The sequence below is a fragment of the Bubalus bubalis genome, chromosome 22 (genome assembly GCF_019923935.1).
Source record: "Bubalus bubalis isolate 160015118507 breed Murrah chromosome 22, NDDB_SH_1, whole genome shotgun sequence".
Lineage (NCBI taxonomy): Eukaryota > Metazoa > Chordata > Mammalia > Artiodactyla > Bovidae > Bubalus > Bubalus bubalis.
The window spans coordinates 40,642,588-40,659,461 of NC_059178.1; the positions used below are offsets into that span (position 1 = coordinate 40,642,588).

General features: G+C 39.4%; 1 protein-coding gene and 1 non-coding gene across 2 annotated transcripts in view; both read left to right on the forward strand.

Annotated features, from left to right (window-relative positions):
• GALNT1 (polypeptide N-acetylgalactosaminyltransferase 1) overlaps positions 1-16,874 on the forward strand; it is an 80,909-nt gene that overhangs the window by 26,130 nt on the left and 37,905 nt on the right. The window lies entirely within an intron of this gene.
• On the forward strand, positions 9,598-9,669 carry TRNAC-ACA. The gene has a single exon. It is a non-coding gene; the product is annotated as a tRNA-Cys (tRNA).

The following is a 16,874-nucleotide window of genomic DNA, read 5'->3' on the forward strand; positions in this document are numbered from 1 at the left end:
TTTGCCCATTCCCATCCATTTTAATTCACTAATTCTTAAATGTCAATGTTTACTCTTGCCATCTCCTGTTTGAACACACCCAATTTACCTTGATTCAGGACCTAACATTCCAAGTTCCTGTGCAGTATTGTTCTTTACAGCATCAGACTTTACTTTCACCACCAGATACATCCACACCTGGGCATTATTTGCACTTTGGCTCAGCCTCTTCACTCTTTCTGGAGCTATTTCTCTGCTCTTCCCCAGTAGAGTATTGGACACCTACTGACCTGCAGGGACAGTGCTCATCTTCCAGTTTCATATCTTTTTACCTTTTTTTCATACTGTTGATGGGGTTCTCAAGGCAAGAATACTGAAGTGGTTTGTCATTATCTTCTCCAGTGGACCATGTTTTGTCTCCTGCAGAGGCATGAACCAACAGTGGCCTGCCTTCTGGTCAGGGGTACTGGCAGCAGCAGTCCTGGGAGGCATGGCCTGTTGACATAAGTCCTTTTGCCATTAGCCCTATCACAGAGCCTCTATCTCTGTCATGGACACTGCAGACTCCAGGACTGGTCCACCTCAGGCCAAACTACAGGGAGGGACCACAGCCCCATCCATCAGCAGAAAATTGGATTGAAGATTTACTGAGCATGACCCTGCCCACCAGAGCAAGACATGTTTTCCCAATAGCCAGTCCCTCCCATCAAGAAGCTTGCACAAGCCTCTTATCCTCATCCATCAGAGAGCAGACATAAAAAGCAAGAATGCAATCCCATGGCCTCCAGAATGAAAACCACAGTCACAGAGAACTAACCAAAAGGATCACATGGATCACAGCCTTGAGTAACTCAATGAAACTATGAGCCATGCGGTGCAGGGCCACCCAAGACAGTTGGGTCGTGGTGGAGAGTTCTGACAAAACAGGGTCCACTGGAGAAGGCAATGGAAAATTAGTAATAATTACATAGAAAACCATCACAAGAAGAAAAAAAAAAAAAACTCATTAACTCCAGGGAGTCAATATTGTGAAAATGACTATACTACCAAATGCAATCTACACATTCAGTGTGACCCCTATCAAATTACCAATGGCATTTTTCACAGAACTGGAACAAAAAATTTTACAATTCATAATGAAACACAGAAGACCCCAAATAGCCAAAGCAATCTTGAGAAAGAAGAATGGAGCTGGAGAAATCAACCTTCCTGACCTCAGACTGTACCACAAAGCTACAGTCATCAAGACAGTATGGTACTGGCACAAAAATAGAAATATAGACCAATGGAAAAAGATAGCCCAGAGATAAACCTACATGCCTACAGATACCATATTTTTGGAGGCAAGGAGTCAAGGATATTAGACAAAAGGAGGCAAAAATATTACAGTGGGACAAAGATTGCCTCTTCAGTAAGTGGTGCTGGGAAAACTGCACAGCTATATGTAAAAGAATGAAATTAGAGAACTTCCTAACACCATACACAAAGATAAACTCAAAATAGATTAAAGACCTAAATGTAAGACCAGAAACTGTAAAACTCTTAGAGGAAAACAGAACACTCTGTGATATAAATCACAGCAGGATCCTCTGTGACCCACCTCATAGAGTAATGGGGATAAAAACAAAAATAAACTAGTGGAACCTAATTAAATTTAAAAGCTTTTGCACAGCAGAGCAAACTATAACAAGGTGAAAAGACAACCCTCAGAATGGGAGAAAATAATAGCAAATGAAACAACTGACAAAGAATTAATTTCCAAAATATACAAGCTGCTCAGACAAGTCAATACCATTTGAAAAACAACCCAATCAAAAAGTGGGGAAAAGACCTAAACAAACATTTCTCCAGAGAAGACATACAGATGGCTAACAAACACATGAGAAGATACTCCAGGGAAAATTTTTTTAAACAATTGTTCACAGAAGGCAGTCATGGTTTATAATTACATGGCACAGGTTTGAATAAAGTCAGAATAAGGAAACCATTGAATACTGTGCCTATAAAAACTAAGGGGCTGGAGAGTATCTGTTCATCTAGCAAACTGGTTAGGTGGACATCAGTCAAAAGAAGCTTCATTATAAACTTAGATTTTCACAAACTGTACTTTCTGAATAATTTAATAGTTATTGAAGCAAGCTAGGTTTCTCAGGGAAGTCTCAGATTCAGTGATGTGTAAAAGAACCTTAACTATTAGTGTTTATAGGAGAGTTATTTTTGTACTTTTATAATTCCCCTAAATACATCACCGCCATCAATACATTTTATTAAATGTTTTTTAAAAGTCTTTTATGTGGTTTTTGAAGATACTTTTATTAATGAGTAGTTTTTAATTGTATTATAAGCACTAGTTTTTGCCGAGTGAACAACTTTATGATAAGGAGATCAGTGTTTAAATGATGTGATACTTATGCTTGTCCACCAAATTTGGGGCTTAATGAGAACTCTCAGACTTGAAAAACTCTTGCTTTGTGCTGGATTGCTGGTCCAGCTGCTTAAAACAGTCTTTCTGGCAACCACTGGGTCTCTGTGGGACTAGGCTGCTTCCAGGTGGAAGTGGCACAGAATCACTACTACCGCTGAAGAGCCTTTTTTTCCTTAAACCTTCTTATTCCAACTGTGTGCTTTTATTCTTTGTTTAAAAACATTCTGAAAAGCTTTTTATTATGGAAATTTTCAAATATATACAAAATAGAGATAATAATGTGAACCCTAATGTATTCATCACCTTGCTTCAGTAATTCCTAAAAGTTCTATTGTGTAACCTCATTTATATCCTCTAAGATGTCCTGCAGCAATCTCCATCTCCTGGCATTTACTCTCTGGATGTCTCTTTCTATGTTGTGCCAGGGTTGATCTATATGACCAGCAGAACACAGTACAAGTGATGGAGTGTCATCTTCCAGTGTCATATCTTTCTGCCTTTTCATAATGTTCATGGAATTCTTGTGGCAAGAATTTTGAATTGGGTTGCCATTTCCTCCTCCAGTGGACCACATTTTGTTAGAAGTATTCACTATGACCCATCCATCTTGGGTGGCCCTGCAAGGCATGGCTCATAGCTTCACTGAGTTATGCAAGCCCCTTTGCCACAAAAAAGCTGTGATCCATGAAGGGGAGGTTATAAAATACACTGTGGTTCCAGTTTGGTCTTTTATTTCACTTGGATCATTGACTCTGGGGTCAGCCAGCCGACATGCGAGGAGTGGCACTTTGGAGAAGCCCACATGGTTTGTGGATTTGGGGGATCAATCAGGTGAGTGAGATGAGAAGCAGATTCCCCAGACAAAGACATACCATTTGTAAATATTACAGTATTTATCTCTGAAAGATGGGACTCATAGAATCAGGGGGGAAAAGGAAATCATGGTACCATTTTTCATACCTCAAAATATATTAATAGTGAGTGATTCTTTGGTAACCTGAAATACCCACTTAGTATTTACATTTCCTAGTTATGTCATATATTTCCCTTTTTAATAGTGTTTATATCAGAATTGCAACTGGTAGGTATCTCTCTCAAGTGTTTCTCAGTCTGCAGGTTCCCTCTTCTTTTTTACCCTCATGGTTTATTATTTGAAGACCAGGTAAAGTGTCTAATGGGCTTCCCTTGTGGCTCATCTGGTAAAGAATCAGCCTGTAATGCAGAAGACCTGGGTTCAATCCCTGGGTTGGGAAGATCCCCTGGAGAAGGGACAGGCTACCCACTCCAGTATTCTGGCTTAGAGAATTCCATGGACTGTATAGTCCATAGGATCTCAAAGAGTCGGACACGATTAAGTGACTCACTCACTTTCAGTGTCTTATGTCCTTCCTGAGCCTGCATTTTGCTAATTGCATCTCTGGTACCATTGATTGTTCCTCTCTTCCCTGTAGATTAGTAAGTTAAAGGTGTTTTGTACCAATATCCTTGAAGTCAAGTGAGTTGTGGCTTATTAGACAGGTCTATTATTTGTGCCATTGGGCTTCCCAGGTGGCTCAGTGGTAAAGAATCCTCCTGCCAATGCAGGAGACTTGGGAGATGCCAGTTCAATCCCTGGGTCAGGAAGATCCCCTGGAGTAGGAATTGGCAACCCACTCCAGTATTCTTGCCTGGAGAATCCCATGAACAGAGGAGCCTGGAGGGCTGTAGTCCAAAGGGTCTTAAAGAGTCAGAAGCTACTAAGCATGCAAATGATATGTCCCATCAGTCTGTGTTCTCTCACTGAAACTCCTATTAGCCAGGCTTTGGACTGCTTGCATTGATTCTCTTAGTCCCTTTTACTTTTATCTTTTCTCATCTTTCTGTTCTACTTCCAGGGAGAACTCTTAGGCTGTCTTTCAGCTATTCTTTTGAATTTCTTTTATTTGTTAAATTTTTAATTACTAACTGCTTGCCATTGTTTTCTGACTTCTTAAAAATAGACATAAAACCCTGCAATTTACTTTTTTATTCATGGAAATATTTGTGAGATGTTTATTTCATCTTTCTAGTTTTTAAAGTAATTTTAATTTGGTTTAAAAAATTATCAGTCCCATGCGGCAGGCTGCTGGTAAGTGTCTCAGAGAGATTGCTATAGCCCAGGACAATTGAATCAGGCTCAAATCCAGGTCTTCTGACTTCTTATTCCCTTTTTCTCGACCTAATTACTGAAAGTTATTTTTTTCCCTCATTTTGCTAACTATTCCTTCTAATATTAGATAAAATTCTGGAAACAGATCAAAATCTACAGAATTTTGTTTTCTTATTTCAGATAAGGTTCTTTTAGATGATTTTGATGAACTTCTGAAAATGGCTCTGCTTACAGTTTTTAAGACCCACAGTTTTGTATTCTTTCAGGTGTTTACAATGACTTTGTTATAATTCTGTAAATAGTAGTTCCAAGGCTGATGTATATTTTGTTTCAGTTAAGTAAAATTTTGTAAACAGTATTGTAATATAATCATTACTCTGTTGTTGTTTTGGCTGTGCTGTCTTCATTGCAGTGAGTGGGCTTCTCCAGTTGGGGTGCGTGGGCTCTAGAGCATGTGGGCTTAGTTGCCCCTCAGCATGTGGGATCTTAGTTCCCTAAGCAGGACTGAACCTGCTTCCCCTACTTTGGGAGGCATATTCTTAACCACTGGGCCACCAGTGAAGTCCCAAATCTTACTCTTTGTATCTGTATCCTCTTAGAATGTGGTTTTCTACCTGCTTCATGAAATGTAAATTTTTTTGTTTTACAAGTCTAGTGAGTTCCCTGATTTTTTATCTGTTGCCCTAAGACATACATGATATAGTTTTAAATATATGTTTTAAAATACTTAAAGTTTCTTTTGCATTTTCCATTTTTACTGGTGGTCTCTTAACTGTGAAGTGGTCTAAACATTCAGAAAGCTGTAGGAGATAACAAAGCTTTGTACCAACCCCTAACTTTATTGAATCTCAATAAGTTGCCATATTCTCTTTGTATGTTGTTTTTAGCAGTAAAACTTTACTGCTACAGTTGAAACCATTTGTGTATCCCTCCCCAGTTATATTCCATTTTTCCCTAACTATAGGTCTGATTTTTTGCATTTATCATTGCTGCATGTCTTTCTGTCTACCTACCTAAATAATATATAGTATAGTTTCATAGTTTTAACAAATGCTAGTACAGCATATGTACATATTCTTCTACAACTTTAAAATTGTTTTTGTTTAAGCATTGATTTTGAAATTTGGCCATGTCATTACATGGAGTTCTAGGTTATTCATTTTAACTGCTTTGTAGAAGTCCGTTGTGTGGATATGCATCACAGTTTACTGATTGTGCTTTTACTTAAGAGTATATATTTTAAAGTTACAAAGTATTTGTAAATATCCTTTTTAAGCCAACATGTTATTACATCTCTTGTACAGGTATAAAAGTTTTCTCTGGAACAGTGCTTTCCGAATGTAGGTTGTGGGACTTCTCTGGTGGTCCAGTGATTAAGACTCGGAGCTTCCAATGTAGGGGGTGCAAATTCGATCCCTGGGTGGGGAGCTGTGATCCCACATACTGTGTGGTACAGCCGAAAAATAAAGCAAATTAAAACAAATAAAAAAACCTAAATTGCAGGTCATGACCCTTCAGCTATTAATGGATATGAGATCAATTTAGAAAACCTTAGGCCTTAAGTTTTGTTTTTTTTTTAATGGTATTTCGTACACAATGTGAGTACCTGTTAGCATTTTTAACCTGTTAGCATTTTAATTCGTGAAATAGAAGATATCAGAGTATGTTTAATGTAATAAGTTTATTTTTCATTAATCATTGTTTCAGAATATATGTTCTGGATTACTGTAAAATGTATTTGTTACCATGGATTATGGTCAGTTTCACAGAGATACGAAATAATTGTGCTGAGAAGAATCCACTTTAAATTTCATAGGATTTTTAAAAAAATTGCTCCCACTGTGGTTTCACCAGTTTATGTTTTCCAGCTGCAGTGGATGAGATATTCATGCAGAGTATAGGAGTGTCATGAGTAAGATTAATAGAGGCATGGTCAAGGTGAAGAACTTTTCAAATTCTGGTTGTATATTTAAGACGGAAGCTATCAATGCTGACAGATTGGGTGTGGAGCAAAAGAAAAAAAAAACAGACCTGATGAGCTATCTGAATTATAGTGATAGTTTTCATATAGTGATAATTTCTTGCCAAGATGGAAAGAAGAGGAGAGTAGAAATACGGGAATAGAAATCAAGAATTGTTAGCACATATTTATAAAATCCTGGCGTTCAGGGGGGAGGTTGCAGCTGGAGTCACTAAAGGAACAAGAGAATTTAAAGACACAGTACTGGTTGAGATATCCAGCCATTATCCACCAGGAGTGGATGAGGTGAAAAAGAGCTTAGGGTTCCAGCTGTCAAAGATTAAGAAAAGAAGGAAGATCTAGCAAGAGGCTGAGGAGAGGTGAAATAACGTCTCAAGGAGGAGCTGGCCAACTATGATAAATCTTCTGAGAGGTGAAGTAAGGTGAGATGTCTAAATTGACCAGTGGATTTCAGTGTGTGGAGGTTATTGGACAGAATTGTTCCTTTGAAGTAATAGGAATGAAATCATGATTTAAAAGAATGGGGAGACTTTCATTCTGTAGTGGCTGGTGGTCTGGACCAGCTCTCCAGTTGAACATATAGAGAGTTGGGAAAAAATACATAAAAAGCACCTGCTTGAAAATGTCCTGAGGGTAGAAGGCAGAGATGAGAAGGTAGTGGAGAATTTCAGAGCCAAAGTCTGAGAGAAGATGGAACCCAGAGAAATGAGCTTAGAGTTTGGAGGCTGCCTTGACCTAGAGGCATTTACTGTATCTGGAAGATATAGTCTGAGAAACTAAAAAGTGCTTTTGAGAGGAAAGAAAAGATATCAGAAGCAAGAGGGACTTGGGAGGTGCCCACTGTGTTCCTATTTCTTCATCTGAGTCATGAGCATTTGCTGTGTGATAACTCATTCGCTCTAAATTTATGTTGGTTTTTTTTTTTACACTCTGTTATGCTTCACGTAAAATCAACATAAGAAAAGAGTGGGAGAAGCTCAGTGGGAGGGGAAGCAGTGGAGACAGCAAGTACAGCAGCCCTTTTGAGATGTAGTAGTTGGAAAAAAAGAATTGGGGCAGTAAGCTGGGGGGATCATGCAATCAAGGGCAAATAGCACAACACGTTTCTGTATTGATAGAAATGACCCCATTGACGGAAGTTTGGGAGAGTTATGGCAAGAGCACTGGATTTGAGTAGATGAGAAGGAATGTAATTGGTTTCAGACAGGAACAGGGTAATTCAGACTTTCCTGGTATAACAGGGAAGAGGCTCAATGTTTATGATCACAGAAACCTACAGGATGGTCAGTGTGTTGATGAAGGTATGGAAATCCTCATCTGATGGCATTTTCAGTGAAATTAGAAACAGGGGTTACACCGGTGTGTGAGGAGGGTGGGAAAGGTATTGGGACTCTGTGGAGATGAGCAGTTTGAAGGGGTTAACTAGGAATGGTAATGGGAATACTAGCTAGTGCCAGGAGCCTACTTGAGGTTTGTGTTTGTAAACTGAAAACGAGACCAGTCACCATGCTCATATGGTTTCTGTATTAATTCAGCAGCGCCAGTGCGAGGTGCAAAATCAGCAGAAAGTTGGATTTAGCGAGGATTGGGATAATGCCAAGCTAGTGAGATAGACTAGGGAGAGATACAAGGTGATGAGTATAATAAAGGGAGAACATGAAGAGGGTAACAGCGAGTGAGAGGGTGGAAGGGTCTGGATTGGAGATCCCAATGAAGGACGATAAAGGTCTGGGATTATTGGAGTAACTGAGTGGGAATAAACCTGGATGTCAGGGGAAGGGAGGAGGGCTGGGAGGTGGAAGAGTAACGGTGACCAGAGATTGGGATGCTTAAAATGGAGAGTATCAGTAATGATGTGATTTAAGGGAATAGCGTGAACGCAAGTGGGTGAGATATGGTGGAGGAGAGCAGAGCAGAGCACAGATCTGAGAGGCCAACTATTGAAAAATCGACTTTGTGGAAACTAGAATGACCGAGAGTATGATGACAAGACTAGTGACAGAGTTGGTCGGGAATGTGACAGATGACTGGACAAGGGTGGGTTGGCAGCTTCTGGTAGCAGTTTCTTTAAAGGACCTGAAACTTCTTCAGGAGGAGGGAGGAACATACTCTTGAAACAGCAGTGAGGAGCAAGGGAGGTATTTACCCCCCACCTCCAGCCTCAGTGATAACAGCGATGTTGAAAAAGGCCAGCCTTCTCTTGAAAGAACACTCAGGAAACAGTATTCTTCAGAGATATTTTAATTAGTGTAGGATATGGTGGGAATATTCAATGAAAAGATTGTGAATATAAGGAATTTTGCTAATGACAAGTAACCATGAGTTCCAGAGAACACAGTGGAAAGGTTTACAGAGTATGATCTTTAGTTAGCCAAATCACAATTAGAATTTGGGTAATTCATGATGAACTGGAAAGCTTGATTTTTTTGTTTTGTTCATAGCATTATCTTAGGTGCCTCATGATTTTAAAACATTTTTACTAGATCTGTAATTATCTATTCTCATTTTTAATATTGTTTTTCTCTTTTTTCGTTAGGCAGTCTTGTTAGTGGTTTGAAATTTTTAAGTTTTAAAAGAGGAGTAGTTTTTCCTTTTTGCTTATCCAGTTTTAAAAAATTTGTTCTCTATCTTTTCTTCTATTTTGTGTTTAATCTCTTTTTTACTTCCTTAATTTAAATGCTTAACCTGTTAATTTAAAACATTTTTGTTTTGTAATAAATTCATCAAACACTAAATTTATATCTTTGAATCAAGTCAGTGCATCCTGCTAGTTTTATGTGTAGTGTGTGCTTGCTGAGTTGCTTCATTTGTGGCCAGCTCTTTCATCCTTATTCATTGATAAGTAGTTTGTAATTTCCATTTGATTTCTGTTTAACCCAGGATGACTTAGAAGTACATTAAAATTTTTCTGTGTACATTTCATTTTGCCTTCTGGTTTTCTCATTTTTTATTGATTCCTAGATTAATGATCTGTACATAAAGATGATCTTTTTGAAATGTGTTGAAACATCCTTTGTGATCTAGAAAGTGCAATTTTTTTAAGTTGTATTAAAAACTTCCACTGTGATTGTGGATTTGACAGTTTCCCTGGTGGCTCAGATGGTAAAGCGTCTGCCTACAATGCAGGAGACCCAGGTTTGATCCCTGGGTTGGGAAGATCTTCTGGAGAAGGAAATGGCAATCCACTCCAGTACTCTTGCCTGGAAGATCCCATGGACAGAGGAGCGTGGTAGGCTACAGTCCATGGAGTCACAAAGAGTCAGATACGACTGAGCGAGTTCACTTTCTTTTCTTTCTTTCTATATCATTCTGTTAGTTTATTTTTCAAGGTTGCTGCATTGGATGCATTTAAGACAATTTACCATGTGTATGTGTGTGTGCGTATGCACATGTATTTTTTAAACTCAGCATTCACTGTATCTTTATTGACTTTCTTCCTCCTGATTTTGATATTGTTATGTCACTTTTAGTTTAACATTTTCCTGATGCGTCTTTTTTCTTTTTTTCCTTTTTTATTTATAGCCATCTGTATGATTTTTGTTTTAGGTATACCTCTATTAAATGGCTGAATTTTGTATTTTTAAATCACTCGAATAATCTTTGTTTTTAATAGTTGAGTTTGATGCATGTGCATTTATTATGACTATTGATATATTTAGACTTCTTTAAGGCTGAACCAAATAAAATTGATATTCATTTTTGACTTACAGAAATGATAGCTTTATAAAAAGTTCAATCTAATAAATCATATTTTGTTTACCATCTTTATTTTTTTCTTCCCTGCAATACTAATTGCTACATTTTCAACTGGTAAAATTTTCAGTATTCATGTTTTTCTGTCACTTGGTTTGGAAGCTGCATGTTTTATTTTATTCCTTTAATGGTGAGATCTGGGCCCGTTGTAGCCTGTCAAGGTGTAAATTTACCTGTGTGCTCAGTGTATATAGTGTCCTTTTGATCCAAACAGTCATGTTATTTTTCACTTTTAGGACATTTCTAGTTGTAATCTCAAATTTTGTGGTGTCACTGTGCCCTCCAGTCTATTCTTCTGGAACTGCTCCTGTGTATATACTAGGAACTTCTTAATCTACACTGTTAGTTTTTCTCACTTTTGGAATTTTATCTAGATGAATTTCTCATAAATATCTTGATACCGTCAAAGTCTGGGTCTGCTGTTTACTGGCTTTTTGGCTTTGGACAAGTTCCTTGACCTTTCCATAACTCAGGTTCCTTATCTGTACAGTCAGGACACTTAACAGGGGTTGTTGGAAGACTCTACTGCTTTGAATACTCGCTGGTCTAGGATGCAGAGAAGGCCTCTGTCCAGAGAATGAGCTCTCCATCCCAGTGCAATTCTCAGGCAAAGGCGACTCGAAGCATGCTTTTCCATCTTCACTCTTTTTTACTCTTCACTGTCTGGCTTCTGAAGTGTATTCACAAAGCCCTGTTAAATGAAAACTCTCACACTGATAGTTTAAGTACCCCTCCATTGAGCTGGACAAAGCTGGCCAACAGGTGCTTTTCAGACCAGTTCCCCAGAGGTGGAAGAGTAGTGTGGGGCATCGCCTAGAGAGCAGCCTTTTCGCCCCCTTATCTGAATCCAGAAAAGCCTTGGTTGTCTTACGAGGCTTAACTCCTCGTATAGCTGGAGTGTCAGGTCACCTTGCAGCAGAACCTTCACCACCTTATAGGATCTCCAGGGACACATTTTTGAAGGCAACTGTAGCAAAGAAGAACATTGTTCCAGTGTCAAGAAGAATTCAATAGAAGTAACACTCAAAAGAAAACCTTTGTAATGTGTAATCTTAGGGAAGAAGATTAACAATTTCAAGGCATCTAATTTGGCAATTCCACCCTATATAATTAGTCTCAGATGATTAAGAACTAACAATAATACTACTTATTGAGTGTTTATTATATAACAGGGGCTATACACATTACTACCCTGGTGGGTAGTATGCCCAGTTTACAGATGGGGTAACTCTCAGACCAGAAAGAGCTTCTCTTAGGGCTCTTTCTTTGTGATTCTAGTGCACACTTCCAGTTCTGGAGTTGCCTTTGAGTGCAGCCTGGCTAATACCAGAAGGAGAAAAATGGAAAACTCACCACTGGTTGGATGGAACTTCAAATTACCATCTCCTTTGCCAGTTGACCTGCTACCATTCACATTTCAGTGTCCTGTCAAACAGCTGCTCCATGCATTCTGTCCAGGAGTTATGGTTTCACCCACTGGGAGTAACAGAGTGGCATGCACTTATTCCATCTTTCCTGGAACCGGAAAATATACCCATTTAAAGTGTATGATGCAGTGATTTTAAGTATTTATTAATAACTGTAGTAAACTTGCAGAGTTAAGCTGGTATCACCACTCTTAGAAAGTTTGTTGTTCAGTTGCTCAGTCATGTCTGACTCTTTGCGACCCCATGAACTGCTGCATACCTGGTTTCCCTGTCCTTCACTATCTCCTGGGTTTGCTTAAACTCATGTCCATTGAGTCCATGATGCCATCCAACCATCTCATTCTCTGCCACCCCCTTCTCTTCCTGCCTTCAATCTTTACCAGCATCAGGGTCTTCTAAATGAGTTGACTCTTCGTATCAGGTGGCCAAAGTATTGGAGCTTCAGCTTCAGCATCAGTCTTTCCAATGAATATTCAAGACTGATTTCCTTTAGGATTGACTAGTTTGATCTCCTTGCTGTCCAAGGGACTCTAAAGAATCTTCTCCAGCACCACAGTTTGAAAGCATCAGTTCTTTGGCACTCAGCCTTCTTTATGGGCCAGCTCTCACATCCATACATGGATGTGAGCCATATGGAAAAGGCATAGCTTTGACTATACAGACCATTGTTGGCAAAGTGATGTCTCTGCTTTTTAATACGCTGTCTAGGTTTGTCATAGCCTTTCTTCCACGGAGCAAACTCTTTTAATTTCGTGGCTACAGTTATCATCCACAGTAATTTTGGAGCCCATGAAAATAGTCTGCCACTGTTTCCATTGTTTCCCCATCTATTTGCCATGAAGTGATGGGACCAGATGCCGTGATCTTAGTGTTTTGAATGTTGAGTTTTAAGCTACCTTTTTCACTCTCCTCTTTGACCTTCATCAAGAGGCTCTTTAGTTCCTCTTCACTTTCTATTATTAGGGTGGTGTCATCTGCATATCTGAGGTTATTGATATTTCTCCTGACAACCTTGATTCCAGTTTGAGCTTCCTCCAGCCAGCATTTTGCATGATGTACTCTGCATATAAGTTAAATAAGCAGGGTGACAACATACAGCCTTGACGTACTCCTTTCCCAATTTGGAACCAGTCTGTTGTTCCATGTCCAGTTCTAACTGTTGCTTCCTGACCTATGTACAGTTTTCTCAGGAGGCAGGTAGGGTGGTCTGCTATTCCTGTCTCTTTAAGAATTCTCCACAGTTTGTTGTGATCCACACAAAGGCTTTAGCATAGTCACTGAAGCAGAAGTAGATGTTTTTCTGGAATTCCATGCTTTTTTTTATGATCCATGGGATGTTGGCAGTTTGAGTTCTGGTTCCTCTGGCTTTTCTAAATCCAGCTTGTACATCTGGAAGTTCTAGATTTACCTGCTGTTGAAACCTATCTTGAAGGATTTTGAGCATTACCTTGCTAGCATGTGAAATGAGCACACAATTGCACTCATTTGGAAAATTTTTATTCACCCCGAAAAAGTCTCTGGTGTGCGTTTGTAGTCACTCTCCATTCCCACTCTCAGCCCCAGGTTAAAGTTATCACTAATGTGCTCTATTTATGTAGACTTGCCTTATCTGGCCATTTCATATAAACGGAATCACATAATATGAAGTCCTTGTTATCTGAGTCCTTTGAGGATAATGTTTCTGGGATTCTCCCAATTGTGGCATGTCCCCTTTGTTCCTTTTTATTGCCCAGTGTTATTCAGCTGTGTGGATGTTACTTCTGTCGCCAGTTGATGGACATTTGAATTGTTCCCCTTTTTTAGCTGTTATGAGTAATGTTACTAAGAACATTTGTATATAGGAGTTTGTGTGGATATATGTTTTTGTTTTTCTTGGGCAAATTCCCAATTGCAGCGTCTTATAATACTCTTTATTTAAGACATTGGCAAGCTATTTTCCAGAGCAGCTGCACCATTTACACTTCCACCAGCAGTGTATGAGGGTCCTAGTTTCTCCACATCCTTTTCAATGCTTCTTTTTTACTATAGTCACTTTACTGGGTGTGAAGTGGTACCTCACTGTAATTTTAATTGGGGTTTCTCTAATGATATTGGGGTTCTTTTTATGTACTTATCAGCCATTTTTATATCTTTAATGAAATGTCTTTTCAAATATGTTGCCCATTGTAAGTTAGATTATTTGATTTCCTGTTGCTGAGTTGCAAGAACTCTTTATATATTCTGGACAAATTATAAATATCAGACATGTGATTTCGAAATATTTTCTTAATTTGTGGCTTATGCTTTCCATTTCCTTAATGGCTTAATGGTACCTTTAGGTACAGAATGTGCTCATTGGCACAGAAAAATTTAATTTTAATGAAATCATATTTATTGGTTGTCTCTTTTATGGATTGTGCTTCTAATGTCACATCACACTTTATGGAACAAGACTGGACTCCTCCCTGCTAATGTCAGAAGCAACAAAGGATGCCTGCTCTCTACTTCTTCTCAAAATTGTACTAGTCCAAAACTCAGAAGTGCACTGTGGGTTCAGGAAGAGAGCCCCAGAAGTAGCCCTCTCTGGTCTGAGATACAAAAAGAGGGTCTCTTAAGGTTCGCTTTTTTTAACTTTTTTTTTTTCCCCAATTTTCCCTATACTCTCAGCCCCTAGGCAATATTGTCAAGGCACACAGCCCTGAGAGCAGTGGCCAGGGAAGCAACTAAACATCTGAGGAAGGGAAATCCTCTCTTTAACTAGAAGAACTCTGGTCTCCAGAGCATGTGTAGAATTCCCATTGCTTTTCTTTTTCTGTCTCCCACAGTTTGACCTGAAACATAGATACAGTCTTGGGAAATATGCAGCAGAGAGAGGAAACTAAAGCCTCATTCTCTAGCTATGTTGGAAGACTCAACAAAAAAGATGTCAGTTCTCCAGTACAGGGATTCCTTAAAAAACTAGGAATAAAATTACCGTATGGCCCAGCTGTCCCACTACTTGGCACATACCCTGAGAAAACCATAATTCAAAAGGACACATGTACCCAGTGTTCACTGAAGCACTTTTTACAATAGTCAGGATATGGAGGCAATGTCCTGACATGGAAGCATAGATGTCCATTGATAGATGAATGGATGAAAGTTGTGGTACATATGTACAATGGACTATTACTCAGGCATAAAGAGGAGTAAATCTGAGTTAGTTCTAGTAAGGTAGATGAACCTGCAGCCTGTTACACAGAGTGAAGTAAGGCAGCATGAAAAATATCATCAGATCAGATCAGTCGCTCAGTTGTGTCCGACTCTGTGACCCCATGAATCGCAGCACGCCAGGCTTCCCTGTCCATTACCAACTCCCGGAGTTCACTCAGACTCACGTCCATCAAGTCAGTGATGCCATCCAGCCATCTCATCCTCTGTCGTCCCTTTCTCCTCCTGCCCCCAATCCCTCCCAGCATCAGAGTCTTTTCCAGTGAGTCAACTCTTCATATGAGGTGGCCAAAGTACTGGAGTTTCAGCTTTAGCATCATTCCTTCCAAAGAAATCCCAGGGCTGATCTCCTTTAGAATGGACTGGTTGGATCTCCTTGCAGTCCAAGGGACTCTCAAGAGTCTTCTCCAACACCACAGTTCAAAAGCATCAATTCTTCGGTACTCAGCCTTCTTCACAGTCCAGCTCTCACATCCATACATGACCACAGGTAAAACCATAGCATTAACTAGACGGACCTTTGTCAGCAAAGTAATGTCTCTGGTTTTGAATATGCTATCTAGGTTGGTCATAACTTTCCTTCCAAGGAGTAAGCGTCTTTTAATTTCATGGCTGCAGCCACCATCTGCAGTGATTTTGGAGCCCCAAAAAATAAAGTCTGACACTGTTTCCATTGTTTCCCCATCTATTTCCCATGAAGTGATGGGACCGGATGCCATGATCTTCGTTTTCTGAATGTTGAGCTTTAAGCCAACTTTTTCACTCTCTTTCACTTTCATCAAGAGGCTTTTTAGTTCCTCTTCACTTTCTGCCATAAGGGTGGTGTCATCTGCATATCTGAGGTTATTGATATTTCTCCCGGCAGTCTTGATTCCAGCTTGTGTTTCTTCCAGTCCAGCGTTTCTCATGATGTACTCTGCATATAAGTTAAATAAGGAGGGTGACAATATACAGCCTTGACGTACTCCTTTTCCTATTTGGAAACAGTCTGTTGTTCCATGTCCAGTTCTAACTGTTGCTTCCTGACCTGCATACAAATTTCTCAAGAGGCAGATCAGGTGGTCTGGTATTCCCATCTCTTTCAGAATTTTCCACAGTTTATTGTGATCCACACAGTCAAAGGCTTTGGCATAGTCAATAAAACAGAAATAGATGTTTTTCTGGAACTCTCTTGCTTTTTCCATGATCCAGCGGATGTTGGCAATTTGATCTCTGGTTCCTCTGCCTTTTCTAAAACCAGCTTGAACATCAGGAAGTTCACGGTTCACATATTGCTGAAGCCTGGCTTGGAGAATTTTAAGCATTACTTTGCTAGCGTGTGAGATGAGTGCAATTGTGTGGTAGTTTGAGCATTCTTTGGCCTTGCCTTTCTTTGGGATTGGAATGAAAACTGACCTTTTCCAGTCCTGTGGCCACTGCTGAGTTTTCCTAATTTGCTGGCATATTGAGTGCAGCACTTTTACAGCATCATCTTTCAGGATTTGGAATAGCTCAACTGGAATTCTTTCGCCTCCACTAGCTTTGTTCGTAGTAATGCTTTCTAAGGCCCACTTGACTTCACATTCCAGGATGTCTGGCTCTAGGTGAGTGATCACACCATCGTGATTATCTGGGTTGTGAAGATCTTTTTTGTACAGTTCTTCTGTGTATTCTTGCCATCTCTTCTTAGTATCTTCTACTTCTGTTAGATCCATACCATTTCTGTCCTTTATCGAGCCCATCTTTGCATGAAATGTTCCTTTGGTATCTCTGATTTTCTTGAAGAGATCTCTAGTCTTTCCCATTCTGTTGTTTTCCTCTATTTCTTTGCATTGATCGCTGAAGAAGGCTTTCTTATCTCTCCTTGCCATTCTTTGGAACTCTGCATTCAGATGTTTATGTCTTTTCTCCTTTGCTTTTTGCTTCTCTTCTTTTCACAGCTATTTGTAAGGCCTCCCCAGACAGCCATTTTGCTTTTTTGCATTTCTTTTCCACGGGGATGGTCTTGATCCC